Source organism: Magnolia sinica, chromosome 4 (assembly GCF_029962835.1).
Source record: "Magnolia sinica isolate HGM2019 chromosome 4, MsV1, whole genome shotgun sequence".
Lineage (NCBI taxonomy): Eukaryota > Viridiplantae > Streptophyta > Magnoliopsida > Magnoliales > Magnoliaceae > Magnolia > Magnolia sinica.
In genome coordinates, this window is record NC_080576.1 from 30,506,751 (window position 1) to 30,513,630 (window position 6,880).

Below are 6,880 nucleotides of genomic sequence, written 5' to 3' on the forward strand. Positions count from 1 at the left end.
TGTGTACACTGTGGAAAGGGCGGGACTGGACCACCACGTTGGGATGTCCAGGTCAGTCCGATTTTTTGGACAGACTGTTTTATTTGAATTAATTAAAATACTTTTAGTTATCCAAAAATCTCAAAATTTTGTAGAGTTGTGACCCACCCATGGAAGCACCCTGAAAATTTTCAGCCATTGTGCCCTTATACCAACCGTGGTGCGGCCTGCAATTTGGATCAGTTTTGGGTCAAATACCTAGGCCCGTAGGATAACCCACCATGGGACGCCCCTACCTTAGGCTGTTAGACCTGCATTCTAACAGCATGGGCCACTTAAAGTTAGTGTTGTATATCCCCATTCTTATCTAGTGGGACCCACTGTGATATGTGTGGGTCACCATGGGTCAGTAACCCATTTAAATTAAATAAATTTCTGGACTCCAACAGGCCCAGGAAGTAGGTGGGCTAGAATTCCAGCAAGGGCCCAAAAATGTTGCACACACTCTTTTTCCTCCTTCCTTAGACATTTTAGGCTTAATGAGTGCCCCCTTGAGGCCCACCTTTGTGGTGGTTTTGTCGGCTAGCCTTAACCAGAATTTTTGATAGTTTTATAGGCTCAATGGGCTAAAAATTTCTTTCTTGAGCCCAAGATTGTGCAAGGCCTGACCTTATTGATTTACGGGCCCAATGGGCTATCTATAAGCTGAACATGTGTATTAATGGGCCTTGATGCCCTCATGAAGTGTTTAATTGTCGGCTGACTTGCAAGGCCCACATTGATGCACATTGTGGAGGGCCTTGCTAAGCCTTTGGGCTGATGTGGTAAGGTTCACACCGTCGGTTTAGGCCTTGCCCATGTGTATTCTTGGGTTTATGGGCTGCTCTCTAACTCCACCATAATGCATGAATTAGGTAGCTCTTATTTTTGGGCCATTTCCTTAGGGCCCATTATGTGATATAATGTATATGACTACTCTCTTTGTGATGGTAATTAGGCCTTATGGACTAAGACCTTTTAGATAGGCCCATTGATCTTGGGCCTATACTCTCCTATCTATTGTGATGGGCTTAGGGGCAATAATACACAAGAAATTGGGCCCTTGGCTGCCTACAAAATTGACCTTGTACTTGGGCCAAAGGTGAGGCCCATCTCGCTTGTGTTAAATGCAAACTTGCCCATGTAAATGAACTACTAGGCTGCCCATGAAGCCCACTACAATATGTGGAATTATAACCTTTGTGGTTGGGTACAAACCTTACTTGAGGGGCCGCTATATGGCCTATGAGTTGGGCTTGGTGTATGGCCCATTAAGCCATACATTGCTTGGGCTTTAGACCTTATATTATATGAGTAGTGGCGGGCTACCTCTTGGAAACCAGTTGAGGTTGGATGTCATCCTGAGTGATCTTAAGGTAGGCCCATAGGTTTCTCTATAGGTGCTTAAAGGCCCACCATAGACCCTAGGCCATTTATTTAAGGCTCAATGTACATGTATGTGGAACCTACCTTAACGCAAGTTTGGTCCAGGCCGTCCAAGCCTTAAATTGCCCGATTGTGGAAGCACTCTCTGCCTTGGGTTGCTGCTGGACTCACAATCCAGTAGTAGGCCCACTTGATCTTTTCATGATATATACACACTCTCCATCTGGTGAGGTCTCCCCAATTGAGTATAGTTGGCCTTCATGAGATTATTTCCACATAGCTAACTAATTTCTGGACCTTAGCAGATCTAGGAAGTCAAATGGGACAAAGTTTATCAAAGGGCCTTAAATGTACAGTTTTATGGTCAAAATTTTATCTGGCTATGGGGCCCACTATATTGAGAACTTGTGTACGTGTTACATGCTAATGTTTTCTTATAATCTTGCGCTTAATCAGTGCATTCTTTTAGGTCACTTTTAGTGATCTTATGTGGACCCCATCTTAAGATCAGAATTTTGGGACATCCAGTGAGCCCAGAGTGGGTAGGGACGTCCCAGCTTGGCCCAACCATATATTAGGCTGACTTTCACCATTTTAATGGACTTGTGGGCTGAGATAAAGATAGTATTGGGCACTTGGTTGCCCACTTAAATTGCTAGTTATTGAGTTGATGTAGTGGGGCCCATTTCATCTAAACTTGAACTTACTTTTTTTTTTGGGCTGTACATTGTGTACGCGGGTTACCCACCAAGTCTAACTCAATGCATGGATTCTATGGCCATTGGGAATTGAGCCTTGGGCCTTAATTTCCCTCTTGGGGCCCATGTTTTTTTAAAAGTGGTATTATCCCTTTTTTATGGCTTATTATGAGGAATATATGTATATGGTTACCTTTATCTTAAATGTAGGCATGGGGCCTTCTATCCATATAATTTATGGTTGATATGCGTTTTTGGGGAATGGTGGTTAAATGTCCCCATTATGGACCCCTCTAGGCCCGGTTGTATTTAAGAGTGATTGGACACTTATCTTAGACTCTTACTAGGCTCATTTCTACATTTCTTAGACCCGTAGCTTATATACTTAGTCTCGTGGGCTACCCCAGGTAAATGGGCCCCCACTAGAAGTTGGGTTCCTTAAAGATATTGTCTAAGTACCTAGTCTTGGTTCCTTCTTGGATAGGAGGAATGTAATATACATTGTATATCGTCATATAGTATGATTAAATTCATCCTCATAGCCATGTACATCATTGTATGCTTGGTTGACACTGTGTGTGTGGTCATATTGTGTCATTGGGCATTGATGTTACCTTCTCTGAGGGACATAGTACTCTCTCTTGATCACATTGGATACTTAGAATTGATGCATGGTTGATTGTGTGATTCATGCATCTGACATTGCATAACATGTGAGCATTATCGCCCTTGCTTCATCAGGGCTGTAGCCTCCACAGATACATCATGGATGGCTATGTTTGGACACTGAAAATGTTACGTGAGCAAACCGGGTGCATAAGATGCCCATGTGTGAAATTCTTAAAACTTTCATGGTACCAAGGATCTGCTCCAACGCCGTGACCGGGTGGAATATATGAGCGCACGAGGGCCTTATACCGTTAGGCTGCTACTCCCACTGACGTGTAGTCGATTGGATATGGGTGTGGCCTTACTCGCCTAATGTAAGGAGGCATTGCTAGGTTAAGTCTAACCAGCTTGTGAATGGGTCCGCTACCTTCAGGCCTTGCTAGTGATTGGCTGTCCGCAGGTAGGGTAGTGAGGTCTCTTATGCTCGTTTGACTGTGTGGGGTCTTTAGAGCAGCAGTCATCCAGCAGTGTAATGGACCCTAGTGATTTTCTTATGATGGAAATGTACTTGATATGTGGATTGGATATGAGCACTGGCATTACTTCACATTGCATTGCATCAATTATATAAGTCTCATATTACATCACCTTGGCATGACGCCCAGTACCCATTGCATTACAGTACTCATTGCATCATATAGCCTTGGTATGGCTTCCTGCATTATTGTACTACCTTGGTATAGCTTCTTGCATTCTTCATAGCCTTGGTAAGGCTGTTGGTGTTGGCCTTAATCATGTTTCCTTCCTGTATCTCCTATTTTTCTTCTATGCATTATTATCACACACTTACACCACCCTCTAAGCTTTCTATAAGCTTATGCACGATTGATGCGTGCAGGAGATCCTAAGTTGGCATCTTAGCAGCGGAGCTTTGATAGGTGTGTGAGCTGAGGACCCAGTGTTGCAGATCCTCTTCCTTCTTTCTTCTGTTATCTTATGTATGTCCTTTTGGACCTTATAGAAACTTGTAAAAGTTTAAATTTATAGTGGATTTTGTGATGTGTGCCTTTATTATTCTCAGATTTACTTGTTGTGATCTTGGGTATGATTGTATTGGAAATGATTATATTATTATGAAAATCCTCCTTCTAGGATCCCATGATCGGAACCTGCTTCAGGAGCCGAGAATGGGGTACTACGGAGGCTATTGCGGCCAAAACCGGCCATCGGGTTCCTTTTGAGTCTGGTTACTGAGTCTGGGGTGTGACAATAGCGAACTCATTACATGTATTTTATATCCAGGTCATCCATCATTTAGACCATGCATGTGTTAAGGGCCCCACCCAACATATGTACCTTATAGCCATGCCGTTCATCTAGTGGATGGTTTCAACTATGATGTTGTTTGTTGTACAAACTGTTCATGGGGTGGACTCCCCATGTCAATGGGACCCACAATTATACAAAATATAATAATAATAATAACAATGATGATAATAATAATAATAATAATAATAAGGAAAGGGAATTGAAAGCTTACCAACGAAAACTTCCTTGGACATAACGTGATACACGTGGAGCCCACCTAGGTGCATGTGTTATATACCCACACTGCCTATATTTTCCAGTCACTTGGGAAGTGGGCCCACCTCTTGCCCGTGGACATAAGATGAAGTAGAACTCAATTTTAGGTGGGCCACGCTATAAGTAGAAATAGTGGTAACAACCATTGGAAATTCTTAGGCTCTAGTGTGCCCCTTATATGTTGGGACGCTTCCTTGACCATGGACTCCACCTTGTAGTATGATGTAGATCCATGCCGTTCATCAGTTCATCCTTATCATTTTAAGGTATGATCTCATAGACTAGTCAGATCCAAATCTCATACCACAGGAGAAATATTGATCACTTGTCCACCGTTAAATGTTTCCTAGAGCTGCAGTAATGTTTATAAGAAATCTATCCATCTATTCTTTTTTTAACCGATCATAGGCCACCTAATATATATGTTTTACCAGTTATTCATCTATTTTGTTAGATCATTTTAGAGTGTGAGACTGCCTATATATTTATTTCAATATAAGTCGTTTCCATGGTACCCATTGTAATGGTTATTCCTCCTTTAGATCGTCAGTTGGTAGAAATCATGTGGATCACTATACCATAGGAATTTGGGATTTTGGGTGGCCCAACTAGTAGTGTGGATTGGTGGAAGTTATGTGGACCACCACATGTGAGTGCTTGATTTTTATAGCCCACCTAACTGTATGAAATTGGGGCAATCGTGTGACTACTTGTCTAAGTAGATTTATGATTGTTGTGGCCCTTAACCATATGATCACTGACGGGATGAATAACAGCTAGATTTGGCAAAATGGTGTTGAATATGTAGCTCATAAATCTTGTGATCATGCGTAACATGGATAACCGTAAATCATGTGGGTATGTGGGGAATGTGTGGCCCAACCATATGATCAAGTAGTGCTTAGGTGACTGCTAAATTGTGCAAAATTATGGCACTGGCCGCTTGACTATGTGAAAGTTTAGTAAACCAGTTGCCCCATTATGCGAAATATTGTATAATAATAATAATAATCATATGACCTTAAATCCTTTATTATGACAAGTAGAGTGACATTTATGTGGCCACTCAACCATACGGACTTTTGATAATGGGGTGGCCATAAGACCATGTAGGCATATGAGAATTATGTGATTACTCAGACTCGTGGACTATGCTGATGGTGTAACCTCTTCTGTATGTGAACTTAAGGCATGTGTCAGATTGATTATGGACCCACCTTGATGTGAGTATTACATATTTCACCATTTATCCATTTGGCTAGCTAATTCTAGAATATGATTCCAAAATGACCTAGATCCAATTCCTAAATAAGTCAGACGACATGAAATAGTGTTAATTGAACGTATAACTTTCAAACACTTGTGAACCCACTCAATGTACGTATTTTATCCGCATTGCTCAATTGTTTTTCCAACCAAACAGTTCGATCATAGAGCCCGTTGTTGTGTGCCTTGTACATCTGAACTATTCCTCCTTGTACTACCTTATTATATGTGAGTTACTTATACTATCTACTTATTGGGACCCACCATAATGTTTGTATGAGGACCTATCTTCTTGCAATACCACTTGGAAGTAGGACCCACCACGTTGTATGAGACAAACCCGCATTATGCAACTGTGACTAACTCTTATGTGTATATTATATACCAAGTCATTCAACTTAGGGCTCATTGTATTTTATAAGGTTTACCTGTTATCATGCCCCAAACTTGAAAACCGGGCTCACAAAATTTTGGATTACAGAATCTATCACCGACAGCCTCCATAGAACCCCATTCTCGGCTCTCGGCGCCCACTCTCTAGGTTCTGATCCTAGGATGTTACGAGGAGAATTTTCAACATCAGTTTGATTCATAATAAGCATAACCAAAGGCATAACCCACAAAGAACAACCAAAAACCTCATCACATTTTCACTATGATAAAAAATTTACAAGTACAAAGCACATAAAGGGAAATACAATGATGATGAACAAAAAGCTCTAAGATGATCTACTAAGCGCTCCTGCCTCAGTGCTTCTGCAGTCCAACGTCACCTGCACACAACGGTCGTGCATAAGCTTATGGAAAGCTTAGAGGGTGGTGAAAGTGTGTGCGCAAGGTAGTAATATAATTATGCAATATCAGAGTAATGCGGAATGTGCGGATGAATCCATGAATACTATTAGCCGTACCAAGGCTATGCGATGCAAGGCATGAATGAAGTCGGCCATACCAAGGCCATGCAATGCAAGATGCAACTCAAGCATATGAATCCTCATCTAAGTCCACATATCAATATAGCTCAACACTGAAATATCACCGGGGTCTAGTATACTCCAAACCAGATTGCCCCCCCTTCGCGCGCAACAAGGTGAGTGGAAGAGACCTCACTATCCGTCTGCCAATATCGGGCCAGACTCGTCGATAGCAGACCCATTCCTCGAGCTGGTCAAACTCAGCCTAGCTTTGTCCCCTCCTCTCAGGCGGGTAAGGCCACACCCCTTTCCAACCGACCACGACACAGTGGAAAGTGCGGTCATCTGGTAATCGACACTCGGTGCTCATGTACCCACTTGGTCTAAACGTTGGAGCAACCTCCT